Source organism: Tenrec ecaudatus, chromosome 3, assembly GCF_050624435.1.
Source record: "Tenrec ecaudatus isolate mTenEca1 chromosome 3, mTenEca1.hap1, whole genome shotgun sequence".
Taxonomy (NCBI): Eukaryota; Metazoa; Chordata; class Mammalia; order Afrosoricida; family Tenrecidae; genus Tenrec; species Tenrec ecaudatus.
In genome coordinates this window covers 209,822,684-209,837,837 of record NC_134532.1, presented here as the reverse complement: position 1 = coordinate 209,837,837, position 15,154 = coordinate 209,822,684, and positions in this window count along the sequence as shown.

Genomic DNA, 15,154 nt, shown 5'->3' with positions numbered 1-15,154 from the left:
CTGCACAAAACCTCTGCAGAGTATCGAAGAGTATTGAAGGATGTTTCTTTGAGGAGTAAAGTGCGCCTGACCCAACCTATGGGATTTTCCATTGCCTCACAGGCACGTGCAAGTTGGACATTAAATAAGGAAGACTGTAGAAAAATAGATGCGTTTGAATGGTGATCCTGGAGAAACTTATCGAAATACTCTGGACTGCTAAAAGGACAACTGATCTGTATTGACAGCAGTATGGTCAGAGTTCTCCTTGAACACAAGGATGCCAAGACTTTGTCTCACATACTTTGTACATATTGTTCAGAGAGAATAGTCCCTGGAGAAGAACATCATGCTTGGTGAAGTAGAGGGGCAGTGAAATGAGGAAGTCCCGCAAGGAGATGGATTGACCCAATGGCTGCGTCAATAGGCTCAGGCATAGGATCAATTGTGAGGATGGTGCAGGACCCTGATGTGCTTTGTTCTGTTGTGTATAGGGCCTGTGTGCATCAGAGCCAACTAGATGGAACCTTACAACAACAACAGCATTCCTCTACAGAAAAGATTATGGGCATTAAAGACTACTTTCTTTGTGCCCTATGTATTAGCTGAGACACAGAGTTATCTGCCCCATTGGTCAACACTTAGTTACCCAGAGAAGCCCTGGTTTCATACTGATAAAGTGTGTACTTTCTGTACTAGACCGGGTTGACTAGAGAAACAAATCCAGGGACACACTTATGTGTAAGAGAGAGCTTTATATCAAGAAGCAATTATATATCAAGAAAACATCCCAGCCCAGTGTAGATCCAGTGTAGTCTGATACTAGTCCATAAATCCCTCTTCAAGCTCAAGCAGCCACATGCAGTGAAGCTGAATGCAAGAAGATCACAGGCCGGTAGATGCAGTCTTGTAGGTCCAATGGCAGTGGGTGCATCTCCAGGGCTCTGGCTGGCATCAATGTGTCTCAAAGTGACTTGTCAATCAGAAGGTGAAGAAGAGGGAGAGTGTGGCCTGTCTCTAGGGACAAAACAGGAAGAGGCCAGCCCCAAAGAGCCATTGATCTCAGTTGCCCTCTAATCAAGCTGCAACCTGATTTGCAGGTTAAGCTCTACCCACATGTTTCTATAGGCGCCATACTGGCCCCCCTAAACCTATCACAATTTCTAACTATAAGGTCAGGGAGTCAAAACCCACTAGCCACTCAAAGGGAGAATGATGTGGCAGCTGACTTCTATAAGGATTTATGTTTGGCCCTGGAATTATAGGGTGATGCTGCTGTGTCCTTCAGTATTTCTATGAGTAGGAATTGATTCAATAACAAGAGGGTTTGGTACTGGTTCAGTGATCAAGGGACCAGAGGAAGATAAAAAAATTATTTTATTTTACTCACTGATCCAGTTTGCTTGTTTAGTAGAATACCTCCCTCCTATCTCTAGACACAGAAGGGGTAACAAGGCATAGTTTGCCTGCCCAAGATAGGGCCAATACCATATGCCGTCAAGTCAACTCTAATTTGGGCGTGTTTCTTGAATATCAGAATAGAATTGTACTCCCTAGAGCAGATTTTTTTTTCAAAAGCACATCAGTCCTTTCTTCTGAAGTGCCTCTGGGTGGACTTGAACCTCTACTCATGGGGCTAGTCCCTGAATAGCTCAATGGTTTGGACTACTTCCACCATCCATGGAAGGGCCTGTCCTGAGGCCAGGTGACAGTGGTGCTTTCACGGCTTGGAGGAAGGTTCACACCACAGGCAGGCTAGATCCCTAGGTGCAGTGGAAATGGGAGCAGGGGGTAAGCAAGCTTTTCCGGGCAGGATATCTTGAAACCAGGCTCTGTGTTATGCACAGGGATGTCCAGCCAAGGAGGGAAGAAGGGAATCTGAGACAGAATGATCAGCCTGGACAAAAGCTGTATGGCAGAGAAGCACATGGAATGCCCGAGGACCACAGAGAACTTTACTGCAGGGAGACATAAGGCATCAGTAGCGAGTAGGCGTGGCAAAAGGTGAGTCAGGGAAGAACCTCTATCATGAAGAACCTCATCAATCTGAGCATTCTCAGAAAGCAGAGTCAAGAGAATCAAAGTTGTGGGCCAAGGAGAACTGAGGGTGGATTTCAGGACTTCATTAAACCATTAGAACTTGTCTAGACAATACCTTCCCTGTCCCTCTACACAGCGCTCATGGAAAGTCTTTCTTCTTCCTGCTGCCCTGTGCCTGAGTACCGAGTCATCACCAGAAAAACCGGTTGCTTTCAAGTTGGTTCCAACTTAAAGCATCCTCACAAGACACACTGGAAATGCCCCGTAGAGTTTCCAAGACTGCCACCCAGCGAAACGGACCCTAAGCCAGAGATCAAAGCCTCCTACCCCCAACCATGTGCTTCTTTGTCTGATTTCCACATAGCAAACCAGGATACCAATGTATTGATTTTAATCAGTTTTAGGTATAATTTAATGACCATGAGATATAAGAACATTTAATATATCGACGCCAATGTTTTAAAATAGCCAGTAGTCATGTAGGTACCACTACTATCATAATTTAGAACATGTTCTCTTCCAAAAGTAACCTCATGTCTCTCTGCAACCCATCTCCTCCTTCCTCTAAACAGAATTGCATCCTGTGCCGTCTTTATGGCTGGCTCCTTGTTCCTTAATGTGACGCCGTGACAGATCTACAAAACAGGAACGAGTCCCTGCCTGGGTGGCACAAATGGCCAAGTGTTGGGCTATGAACTGAAAAGTCAGCAAGTCAAACCTAGGAGTGCCTGGGGAGAAAGCACCAGAGCTCTGTTCCTGAAAGTTCATGCCTCACTCAGTGCCATCTAGTCACTTCTGGCTCATCATGGCCCTATGGTCAGAATAGACATACTCCTGTGGGGTTGTAAGCCTGTAAATCTTTACAAAGGCAAAAACCCACTGCCTTTGAGTTAATTCCAACTCAGAGGAACCTGGAGGACAGAATTGAATTGCCCCTGTGGGTTTCTGAGATTTTCAACTGTTCACGGGTGTAAAAAACTTCATCTTTCTCCCACAGAGTGGCCGGTGAATTTACTGCTGACCTTGCAGTTAGCCATCCACCGTGTAACTCACCGCCCCAGCAGGGCTCCTTGGAAACTCATGGCCTTGAAAATCCAGTGGGATGGTTCTACAGTGCACTCATGTGTTTACTGTGAGTCAGAATGGACTCAATAATCGCTAACAACCTCAACATGAAGCCAGAGGACATGCTGCCTTGTTCACTGCTCTCTGCAGTGTTAGGAGAGTAACTTAACTGCTTACAGCAGGTGTTCCATATCTACTGAATAAATGAATCAATGAGTGAATACCTGAGTGAATTCCACCTCCTTGCACCTTTGAACGCTGAAGCTTGAACACTTAAAACAGGTTGCCCAAGGTCACACAGCCGTTAAATGTCTACTCCAGGGCTGGAATATGTATCACCTAAATTCTGTTCTCAAGCAGGTTCGCAACGAAAGGTCCAGCTGAGTTATAGAGCAGTCAGGTTACAATTTTTACAGAACATCAGATTTGGTGTCAATTCAACTTGCTCTTCTGTTGGTTTGGGCTGGGAGGTTGGTCCTCCAGAACTCCGTAACAGACGCATGTAACTTACACCGCATCCCAAATACAAACAAAACATGAATAGTAGCCTTCAGAGCAGATCCAGATTTGTGGAGGCTCAGATGGGATTGTCCATTTACCTCTTGATATCCCACCCAAGCCAGGAGGGGTTTTCACAGACGAAAAACAAAACAAAATGCCCACTCTACCTCTGCTTATGTTTTCAAGAATTCCATAAGCTCCTTCATCCTTTTACCTGCACATTTTAAAGTTTTGGTTTATATTTCAGCAAATAAGTCTCAATTAATGAAGAAGATAATTGAAATGATCATTTTCATTGTCCCAAGTCCCTTCAGAACTGCCCCCAAAGGACCACCAAGTCGGTCTGTTATCTTTATTCCACATCTTTGTCAACAGAGTAGCTGGTGGATCCAAAGCACAAACCTTTGGGTAATTGGTCAAGCACTTAACTGCTGCATCACCAGACTGCCTTTCAAATGGTGACAGTTAGCTTTCACTACACACTGACTACCCACCAGACACTCTGGTAAGAATCTATGTTTTCAGTGAAGGCTAACTACAAAAAGGCTTTTAAAAGTTCATGGAAAAATGGAAGTATAAGTTAATGGAACTTTTCCACTAGGTTTTGGAATTTCTTTTGCATTATCATCCATTTTATGGATTCGTTGTCCTGAGATTTCAAGAAATTAAATGACTTGTTGGACAGTTAGGATTTTGCATCAACTTGGCTTGGCTAAGATTTTTAATGATTTGACATTTAAGACCTTGTAATCCCCCACTGTGAAATCTCCTTAAGGGTTTGGCCTCCTTCCAATATAAGTGGATGCTGTGGAAAAGTTTGCTTATTTTTTGCTGAGTCTGAATTTGACATCTAACTTGTTGATCCAACGACTTGCTATATTGCTAATTGAACTTGGCATTGCCAGCAAACTGCTGTTTTACCTGTCCCATCTTCGATGTATGTGCCTCTGCAGCAACAAGCGACTGTCTTCCAGGAGGAGAGTGCTAGGGCTAGGAGAAGGAGGGCAGGAGGTCTAAATGTGTCCTGGAGAAGAAGGAGAAGTGGAAAATCTCAAGCTGCAGAGGGGTGACCCGGCCAAGGAAGGGCCTCTGGAAAACCACCCTTCCTCTCAAGCAATGAAAAAAAGCGTCACGGTTCACTTTAGAGTGCTCGGACAATTCGCCAGAGGCTTGGAGCAGCCTCAGCTACTGATCTCAAGTTGATTCCTCTAGGACAGAGTAGATGTGTCCTTGTTGAGTTTCTAGGACGGCAACTCTTTGCAGAAGCAGATCATCCCATTGAAACCTGTGCCAGTGCTTTGGTGGGCAGTGGAGCTCTGAAACCATTTTAACTAGGGCTCTTTTTGGTAACAACCCTCATTCACTCAAACTCACTGCCTTTGAGTCAATTCCAACCCATAGAAACCCAGCAGTCAAAACGCCAATTCGCTACCATTGAGCTGATGACAACTCCTAGAGACTATGCTGGGGTAGAACTGCACCTGTGAGTTTCCCAGACTGTAACTCTTTACAGGAGCAGAAAGCCCCATCTTTCTCCCATGGAGCTACTGATGGTTTCAAACCTGACCTTATGCGGATCACAGCCCAACTCCATGACCACTACTCCATGAGGGCGATCCTATAGAACAGGGAGAAATTGACCCCATGCATTTCATTGGGAGAAAGACGGGGCATTCTACTCCTGATAATGCTCAGTCTCAGAAACAGACAAAGGCAGTTCCACTCTCTTATAGAGTCCCTATGAGTCAGCATCAACTCAATGGCAGTTTTCTTGGTTTTGATCTTGGTGGGTTTCTAAGGCTGTAACTCTTTATAGGAGTAGAAAATCTCTTCTTTCAGGAGCAGATACCAAGGGCTCAAGTAGAAAGACAATGTTTTTTTAAATGATGATGGGCAGCCTATGTACAAATGTGCTTGCTGCAATTGATGTATGGATTGCTACAAGAGCCCCCAATGAAAAGATGTATAAGCCAAAGAAAAGTCTCTTCTTTCTCCATGGGGAGAGCTTGGTGCTTTCAAATGACCTTGCAGTTCTGATCTGAAGGCATCACAACTGCCCCACCAGGGCACCTCTGGTAGAACCCAGCGAGCACGAACCCAAAGAAAAGAGTGAATTTCAGTAAGGACAGAAAACCGTGTGGTCTTTTAACATGGAGAACCCAGGTGATATCAAACCATAACTTTGAAGGTTTCAGCTCACCAGTGGCTTTGCAGAAGAAAAGAACCAGAAATCTGTTCCTATGAAGAGTTCAGCCGAGGGAATCACTCTGGGCCAGTTCTGCTTATTTCTAGAGGTCCAGGATAAGTTAGAATTGACTTGATGGCACATAAGTACAACACGTGCCACTGCCATGGAGTCTATTCCAACTCAGAGTGACCACAGAGGAAAGAGAAGAACCCATCCTTTGGGTTTCTTTATGAGAACAGGAAGTCTCTTCCTTCCTCTGCAAAGCAGTTGATGGGTTCCAGCCAGTGACCTTTTGGTTACCAGCTCAATGCATACGCCATTATGTAACCAGGGCTCACTGCAACAATATAATAATTCACAGAGGAAACAATAATGTACGTACCCAAGATCAAACAACTAGTAGGAAGCAGAAGGAGAATTTTTACCCAGGAAGTCTATTACAAATCCATATATTTAGCTTGTTATGTGGAGCTGTTTCTACTTAAGAAGTACTCAGAGCCTCACCCATGATTCTATCATCCTTCCCACCTATTTTGTAAAAGTGCTGAGACCCTTCAACTGTCGAAGAACAAAGTGGTCCACGCTGCTTCACAACTTTGCATCATCAAGACTGCTCTCAACAGTGCAGTAAATATCCCACATTAAACCTCACACTTAGCTCATCCCGAGCCCATCCCTACTCTTAGCTCCCATGTTCTCACAAAGGGCCTCCTGTCCCTCTGCTCAGCACCCCCATCACTGGGTTTCTAGGCTTTGTCGCCTCTCTCTTTCTGTTGCCTCCAGAAGCCCAAAAGCCATTGAGAACATGATCATATGGCTTATTTATCTCTGTAGTCCTATTGCCCAAACCACTGCAGCTTCACAACAGAATATTTGTCAAATGGCTGATTAAAAGACAATGAAGTATTCAAGGAAGTACAAAATATTTGGGTTACCTGGCCCTTGCAGGTGGGAAACAGAAGGTAAGACTAGCGGTGAAGAAGAAGTCCAAAAAGCATATTTCTTAAAACTCTGGTTCTACTTTATATCTGTAAGCTGAGAGACTCAGCCCATGTGACCTCCTGTGTCCACCCCAGCAAGAACATAATACGCCTACGTTTCATATGTTGAAGGAATTCACAGGAAGAAACGAGTACTGTCATTACGGGCTCCTTTTCTAGTCTAGAAACTAGCATGGGGAACACAAACATAATAAATCTCCACCATGCAATAGGCAGCTGTGAATAGTTCTTCTCTGAGTCATAAAGCAAATCTCCTTGACAAAATCAGGATGTATCCAACGAAGCCTAACTTAGCAAACTGGCATTGATCACAGTTGACATGGAAGAATCCAGAGTTAGAACTAGAGTGTCATCCAAGTCTTGTTTAGAATAACTCTTCCTGGAGGAGACCAGGAGATAGTGGCATACCCACTGGAGATCTGAATCGATTACAGCCTAGCCAGTAGTAGTAGTGTTTCCCTAGGGATGAGAGTTCCTGACATCTCACCACTTTTGCCCTTTGGGTTACGACATATCACTGCCACTGCCATCACCCCTCGGGAAACACTACACTCTTTTGTTCTTGTGGTTGCATTTGAGAATACACTCATATATATCAAAACGTCCATCAAGTCAACAAGTTTCTCTGAGTGACCACTTAGTGACATTGATTACGTCCTTTGACTCATGCAATCTTTCCAATCTCCTCTTCAGAGCGGTTCCCCTTCGTGAATGTAAATTCACTGCCCCCTAATGTTCTTTTCTAATCCATTAACCTGATGTTGTCAATTTGATTCCATAGAGATCGTTCTTAAGAGAGCATAAAGCTCAAAGCAGACATTTTAAAAACTAATTTAGATAAACTACTGTTTTCTTTCATTAAGACATCAGGGGATATATTTTTGTTTAAGGCTCAAGGATTATCTCAGGCAAGAGATTTAGGGATTCTTTTTTTTTAACACTTTATTATTTTTTTAAACATTTTATTAGGGACTCATACAACTCTTATCACAATCCATACAAACATCAATGTGTAAAGCGCATCTGTACATTCTTTGCCCTCATCATTTTCAAAGCATTTGCTCTCTACTCAAGCCCTTTGCATCAGGTCCTCTTTGTCCCCCCTCCCTCCCTGCTCCAACCTCCCTCATGAGCCTTGATAATTTATAAATTATTATTTTGTCATATCTTGCCCTGTCCGACGTCTCCCTTCACCCCCTTTTCTGTTGTCTGTCCCCCAGGGAGGAGGTCACATGTAGATCCTTGTAATCAGTTCCCTCTTTCCAACCCACTCACTCTCTACCCTCCCAGTATCACCACTCACATCCCTGGTCCTGATGGTATCATCTGCCCTGGTTTCCATGTGCCTCTAGCTCCTATCTGCACCAGTGTACATCCTCTGCTCTATCCAGACTTGCAAGGTAGAATTGGGATCATGATAGTGGGGGGCGAGGTGGAAGCAATTAGGAACTAGAGGAAAGTTGTATGTTTCATCGGTGCTACATCGCACCTTGATTGGCTCCTCTCTTCCTCTAGACCCCTCTGCAAGGGGATCTCCAGTGGCCGACAAATGGGCTTTGGGTCTCCACTCTGCACTTCCCCCTTCATTCACTATGGTAAGATTTCTTTTTTTTCCTGATGATGCCTTATACCTGATTCCTTCTACACCTCATAGTCACACAGGCTGGTGTGCTTCTTCCATGTGGGCTTTGCTCCTTCTGAGCTAGATAGCCACTTGTTCCCTTGTCCCTGGGTTTGTTAACACCACTTCCTTACCCCTACCCTCCCCCTATCCCATGTTCCCCCGGAACTGTTGGTCCCGTTGTTTTTCCTCCAGGTAGTTCATCCAGCCTATCTTATTTAGACAGACCTGTAGAGATAATAACATGCACAAAAACAAGACAGAGGAAAACAAAGCAACAGTATACAACAAACCACTGAGAAAGAACAAAACAAAACACATCAAGAAAGAAAAGCTTGTAGTTAGTTCAAGGATCATTTGTTGGCCTTTAGGAGTATTTTCCAGTCCAGTGTCTTGGGGCACCACGCCCTGGCCCCAAAGTCCACTTTCAGCATTTCCTGGGGACCCTAGCTGTTCTGCTGCACTCCCCCAGTGCTTTCCCTCACTGTGGTGGGATCAGGTCGGGCAAAATTCCCACACTGTGTCTCCAGTGCTGTCCCCCGCAGGGCCATGGGTCAGTGAGGGACGTCATGTCTCATAGTGGGGGCGGCCATGTGGTCCTCTCTGTGGACTGGCTGCTCTAATTGGGGTCATCATCCTCAAGGCCTGGTGGGCCAGGATGTGCTCCACTCTCTCCTACTCCCCCTTCATCTGCTCCCATGTGCTCTGATCAGATGTGACCCTCTCTTAGGGAGTCTTTTAACTTCAATGGCACCAGGAAGTCTGAAGTCCATGAGAAATTGAAATTCTTCTTTTTATTTCCTTCTTTTGATCAGAATCATTACACAAAATCTTTGATCAAATGTTCAGCAATGGTAGCCAGGCGTGATCCATTTTTTCAGGGGTCATGGTAAAGGTGATGATTGATTATGGAAACAAGTGGGCACACATGCCATTGCTTGTGTCTATTCTTCTTTTTTCACCTCTTACTCCAAGTAAATAGAGACTAAATACCATACCTGTGGTGGTCACTTGCAATCCGGCAAGATCCCAGGTAGCAGACAAGGAATTAGGAGGTAGAACGGAAACATTACTCACAATATTAGACCAATTAACTGAGATGTCCCATAAAACTACGACCCTAAACCTCCAAACCAAGAAACCAAGTACCACTAGGTATTTGATTGTGAGTAAAGCATTAGTAGATACTCTTTTTCTTTATTACTTTTTGTCATTATCCTAAATATGGCTCTCACATAGCCTTTTCCAATTCAACTTTTTATACATGTGCAACTTATGGACAGAATAATAATTGGCTATGCAACGTATCCTTAATCAATGTAACCCTTAAGTTCAGTTGGAAGCTGAAAAAAATTAAAACAAGTCCACAAAGTCACAATATAAGCTTGAGTGCCTCCCACCTGAATTTTGAGAGCATCATACTTGAAGAAAGAAAACGGAAAGAAAATATCAAAACAGATATCAGAAAAGGTTATGCAACTTGCTCTTGGTCATAGGGTAGCTAAGGCACATGGGAGAAAAGATGATGTTAAAGAGCTGAAAGGAAAATTGTAAAGGGCAGCTGAAGAAGATAAAGTATTATAATAAATTGTGCAATGAGTTAGTGTTAACAAACCAAAATGGAAGAATATGCTTAGCATATCTTAAGGAGAAAGAATTGGAAGTAGATATTCAAACTTCAAATTGTAATGAAAAAAATTCTGTGGCAAAATTACTGAATGATGCAGGAAGCATCAAAAGAAAGTGAAAGGAATGCACAGATGGCACTAAAAGGAACAAGTCAACAGTCAGGCACTTCCAGAGGTCTCATATAATCAAGAGACCATGACACTGAAGGAAGAGACTACATGACAGGCATTAATGGGGGGAGGGGGAGAAAGGCCCCATGAATTGGCTAAATACCTATTGAGATGTTTCCAGAAGTTGATGAAGCATTGGAAGGACTCACATATGCCAAGAAATCTCAAAGACAGCTACTTAGCCAACTGACTGGAAGAGACCCATAGTAGTTTATATTTCAAGGAAAGGGACCCCCATAGTGTGCCAAATTATCAAACACTATTATTAATAAAATGTTGCTAAAAAATCATTCAACACACTCGCAGTGGTACATCAACAGGGAGATAACAGAAATTCAGGCAAATTCAGAAGTTGACACAAAACAAAGAATATCATTGCTGACATCTGATGGATCTTGGTTGAAAGCATAGATTACTAGAAAGATTTTTAATTGTGTTTTATTAACTATCCAAAGGCATTTACCTCTGGATCATAAAAAAAAAAAAACTATGGAAAACATGGAGTAGAATGGGGGATCCCAAAACACTCCATTGTGCTCGTGGGGTACATGTACATGTATTAAGAGATGGCCAAAGAAAAAGAAAAGTAGTAGCTGTTTTAAAATCAGGATAGGTGTGCATCAAGTTATATCTTCCCATCATACTTATTCGATCTGTATGCTGAGAATCTAGACTATATGAAGGCCTAACGATTGGAGGAAGGCTCATTAACAACATGTAAAATGCAAATGACACAACCTTGCCTGCTCACAGTGAGTACAACGGGAACACTAGATCAAAGATTGGAGCCTTCACTCTGGATTACAAATCAATGTAAAGAACACCAACATCTTCACAACTGCACCTAAAGGTAACATGATAAACTGACAGAGTAGTGCAGTTGCCAAGGATCTCACCTTGCTTCGATGCAAAATCAATGCTCCTGGAAGCAGCAGTCTAGAAATCAAATGATGTCTTCCATTGGGTCAATCTGCTACAAAAGGCCTCTCTAAAATGTTAAAAAGCAAGAGTGTCATTTTGGGTGTCCCTGACCCAAGCCATGGTGGTTTTCAATTGCCTCGTAGGCATGGGAAAGTTGGACATTGAATAAAGCAGATGGAACAAGAATCGATGCATTTGAATTGTAAAGATTCCCACCTGGTGAAAATAATTGAAATGAACAAAGAAGTCTCTCTGGGAAAAAGTACAGCCAGAATGGTCCTCCAAAGCAAGGATAGCATATTTCATTTCACATACTTTGGATGTGTTATCAGGAGAGATGACACCCTAGAGAAGGACGTCATACTTGATAAAGTAGAAAGTGAACCAAAAAAGAGGATGGTCTCATAATGACTGCAGCAATCTGTAACAGTGGACTCAAACACACGAATGCAAACCAATGTTTTGTGTTGATGTTCATAGAGTGGAAATGAGTAAGACCTGACTGAATGACACCTAAGTACAAGACCAAGGAGCCTTGGTGGCATAGTAGTTAAATTTTGGCAGCTAACTGCAAAGTCTGCAGTTTGAAACCACTGGTCACTCCACAAGACAAAAACGAGGCTATGTGCATCCATGAAGAAGTACGGTCTTGGGAGGCCACAAGGGTCATTCCACACTGTCCCACAGGGTCTCTGTAAATTAGCACCCAGTGGATGACAGTCAGTTTGGTTTGTTTTTGGTAACAACACTATGCTATTCTTCCTCCAACTGCATGTCTGCTTGACAGAAGATCTCATCCTGCTGTTCCCCACACTATGTTCAATCATATGGGAGAACCCTGATCCAGCCAAGTTACAGAAAACCTAATGGTCACAGGGATGCACAATATATGTTCACTAAATGAATGCTTGAATAAGTGAACAAATAGTAACATACTGAGAGTATTCATTTAGTACCGGATGTAGAGAATATTTACCCTGTGTCAGCTACTGCTGTACATTTGGTAATGACAGTGGTAGCTGTGAAGGCCGACCTGATACTGAACACCCAACCTGCAGCAGAATGGGATGACTCATCATCTGTGCGCAGTGCTCTGCCTTGAATGATAACCAGGCACCCGTGCAGTTGTCCAAAATGCAACGAGAGACATCACCGGCAAGACACCACGGTTAAGATCAGTGGAAGGATTCAGTGTAAGCCTAAACTCACCAATAGGATCCTGCCACACGATCCCTATAAAGCTTGATGCCCGGCTATCCTGTCATTGTGACAAGTGGTTCAGCGGGAACTGGCTAGTTAGTCCTAGTTCATTCTGAGGAAGAAAAGCCAGTCACGTGGACACACATAAGAGTAAGCAAAGCGAACAAGACCCCTGAGCAGAGTTGCCTAAGTACCTGAGATGGGGATGAGGGAGAGGTGGGGAGGGGAGGAAGGCAGGCATAGCCCACAGCGGAGAGCTCAAGTGTGTGTGCGCATGCGGGGATATGCTGGACAACGGGTCAAAGGGGATCAGCCATCTGCTCTGAAAGGGATCCCCACAGAAGGCCCTCGACAGAGTGGAAGAAATGAGGAATGAAATTCAAAGTCGTAATAAAATCCCAGGCTTATTGTAGGTTAGAGACTGATGGCCTCAAGACTACGGCACTTATTCGCACTTCAGGTCCGGCATTGAGCTCACTCTCATGGCCCATTTTTCAGCCAAACAAGAGATAGGTCTCTAAAGAGGGCAATTATACCCAGGGAGGTATGCACAATTTAGAATAATGGACACTTTGAGATTTAAAAATGGGGGGGGGGGGCAGCATTTATCCCAGGGGAAAGTTCAGAAGAGCAAGAGGAATGAAAACAGGCAGCTCGGGGAAGAAGCAAGGTAAGTGACATTACCCGGAGGGGGTGGCAATCAGTGAAAGGAAACAAAATGTTTATGGATGCTTGCATGCAAAAGTGATGCTCTTCCCTGTAAGCCTTATTATAAACGGTTTATGGTAAAAATGGATAAATGCTGAGTCTATGACTGAGTAGGTAGATATATTTGCAGGTTCGTGTCAATTTGACCCCAGTTCCCGAGTCCCTTATGCACCCCTGGTTGGGCCGCTGCCTGCCAGCTCAGCAGTTCAAAGCTACCATAAGCTCTTCTGAAGAAAGACGCGGCTCTCTTCTCCTGTGAAGAGTTACAGTCTCAGAAACCCACAGGGGCCGTTCGACCTTGTCTCATCGGGTCCCTATGTGAGTTCTTCGTTTTGCAAGTTCCTTGAGAGTGTGTGACGTGACCACTGCATACTAGTTCCCACGATGGCTATCAAGCAAAGTTGTGGGGCTGTCGTTAGGTGCTATCAAGTCAGTTCTAACTCAGTGACCCTGTGAACCACAGAAAGCACACTGTGTGGTTCTGGGCCATCCTTACGAGCACTGCTAGGCTCGAGTCGAATGTTGCAGATATTGTTTCAATCTATCTTCTTCGAGGACTTCTCCTTTTCCTCTTTGTCATTGACCAAGCATGTCACTTTACCAAGCACAGTTGGTGCATGGTAAATGCCAACACAACAGTATTGGGAACGAGTCACACAGAGTAGCCCTCAGAGGCCTGCTCCTCTTTCCAGAATGTCTGGAAGACACAAATCCACCCAGAACGCTCCAGCATTCAAGAGAGAGGACAGAGGTTAATCTATATTCATCAACAGCACTGCCACTGCAAGAGCTTGTACAATGCCTGCCAATCAAATGCGGGCAATTGCTAGCTTCCCCAGCCAGTGCCAAGTCAGCTTCTCCTAAACAGCTTATGACTGGCTTCTCAGCGACTGTTTATATTTTCAGAATATTAAACAGCGTTGAGTCACTTTCTCAGGGAGGGCTTCTCCATGCGGTTTCTAAAAATGTGCTGAATGTGTTTCAAAAGAGGGAAGGCGCCAGAGGGCCTTTGGTGGGGCATTGTGAACCGCGTAATCGCAAACAGATGACAGAGCCGCTTGGCTCAGGCTCCAAGAAGCTAGCCAGGGTCCTGCACAACTGCCCCAATCAACCTGGATTAAGTCCCCACAATGCCAAAACTTAACAAAAATGCATCATGGACCCTCCTCTGCTAAGATCAAGTCCTTGACCCTACAAAGAATTCAATTTTCTGATATTTAAGAGCCCCTCGTGTCCCTAATCTGGTGGTCTACAGTCTTATGAAAGGCTTCTCTCCTGTTGTGAATATTGAGATCCCCAGGGGACAGAAAATGCACAGAGCAAAGCCAGGACCCTGGACACAGCTAAAGCCCAGTGCCCATTGGGTTCGTGCCAGTGTACAGCAACCCCACATGGTACAGAGCACCGTAGTGTTTCCTGGTGTGACAGGTAGGTTTGTTGTGCCAACATGGCCAATGAGCACATGTGAGATTAGTTGAAGGGCGGAGAGATAAATGGCTCAGCAAGTCTCGCCTCTTTCTCTCCTGCTCTTTGATCATGGGACTTGTTCTATGCCTCCATTTGCAAGCTACACTATCTGTGGGATGCCTACCCATGGACAGTGTCGTTGTAACTTGAGGTTCCTCCTAGACCTGCTTCGCCACACTACTGGAAGGTCCATCTCCTGATGTACCTGTCGAACTTGTCAGACCCTGTCATCTGGCTGAATGTTAGTGACTTGCTTGCTGTTTGCTGCCTGTACCTGGATAAACTGAATTGCTCCATGGGGGACTACCCGGCTGCCCTCAAGACTTGAAGACAGCCGGTATACTAGCTGTCTCACGGAAGTGACTTGCACTGAGCCATTTGTACTGTTTTATAGATTAGTTAACTGTTTATTGCTTATGTTGTCTATCTATCTATATAAATATATACAAAATGATTAGTGTCCTGGTTTTGATTCTCTAGAGAACCCTGTCTAACACCTTTGGTACCAGGAGTGCTTCTAGAGAAATAAAATCATAAATATGGGCTTCTTAAATTGGTTCTCCAGCCTGATTAGTCTTAACAGTACTCATAATGCTATTTCTACACCTAAAGGCAGGGATACGTCTGCCACTCTTACTGATCCATGGTGTGAAATAGCAATGCT